This window comes from Panthera uncia, unplaced genomic scaffold (assembly GCF_023721935.1).
Source record: "Panthera uncia isolate 11264 unplaced genomic scaffold, Puncia_PCG_1.0 HiC_scaffold_918, whole genome shotgun sequence".
NCBI lineage: Eukaryota > Metazoa > Chordata > Mammalia > Carnivora > Felidae > Panthera > Panthera uncia.
This window is the reverse complement of record NW_026060109.1, coordinates 10,747-11,592: the sequence shown is the minus strand read 5'-3', so window position 1 is coordinate 11,592 and position 846 is coordinate 10,747. Positions and strand designations below refer to the sequence as shown.

At 76.2% G+C, this 846-nt stretch overlaps 1 protein-coding gene across 2 annotated transcripts in view; it reads right to left on the bottom strand.

The window, feature by feature from the left end:
• The window catches only part of LOC125918514 (high mobility group protein B1), a 9,788-nt gene that overhangs the window by 4,770 nt on the left and 4,172 nt on the right, over positions 1-846 (bottom strand). The window lies entirely within an intron of this gene.

Below are 846 nucleotides of genomic sequence, written 5' to 3'. Positions count from 1 at the left end.
CGAGCGGGGCTTCTCCCCCCCCCAAACCAGGAGTGTTGTTTTGTTTTTTTTTTCAATCTGCGAAAGTCGGGGCGCCTCGCGAGACGGGCCCCGCACACCTTCCCGCCACTCGGCCCCCACCCCCAGAACTTCGGTGGCGGCGGGGCGGCCGAGGAGACGCGGGGCCGCGGCCGGGCCTCCGGGCCCGACCCGCCCGCGCCGGGGCCGCCACGTGCGCCCGCCCGCCCGCCGGCGCAGGCCCCGCAGGCCTCCCCCATTTTGTCAGGCTCGGCGGAGGGAGAAGCCCCGCTCGAAATGGGGGCTGGCTCCGCCCGCGGCCGCCGGGGCCGGCGCGCACGGAATGGCCGCTGCGCGTCTTCCCCGCCTGCGCCGCCGCCGCCGCCGCCGCCGCGAGGGCGAGCGCGAGCGAGAATATGGCTCCTTCCCTTTGTGTGTGTGTGTGTGTGTGTGTGTGTGTGAGTGTGTGAGTGTGTGAGTGTGAGCGCAGGCGGGCGGGGTGCGCGCCGCGCTCTGGCGCACACACTCGGCCATTACAGCCCGGGGGGGGGGGGGGGGCGGGGGGCGCGCGGGCCCGGACCCTCCCCCCTCCCGGCCCGCGGGGGTGGGGGGCCGCCCCGGGAGGCGCCCACCGGCCCGCCGCTCCCCGTCCCCCTCCGCGCGGGCCCGCGCGCCCCGGCCGCCCCCGCACGGAGAACGCGGGGCTGGGAAGAGAGGAAAAAAAAAGTTGCCTCGGAACTGCTGCGCCCAGCTCCCCCGCCCGCTCCCGCCCGCCTTGTTTTCTCTCCAGCCAGCAGCGCCGGGCCGAGTCAGCCATGTTCCAGCGAGCGCAGCGGCGCCGCTCCCCCC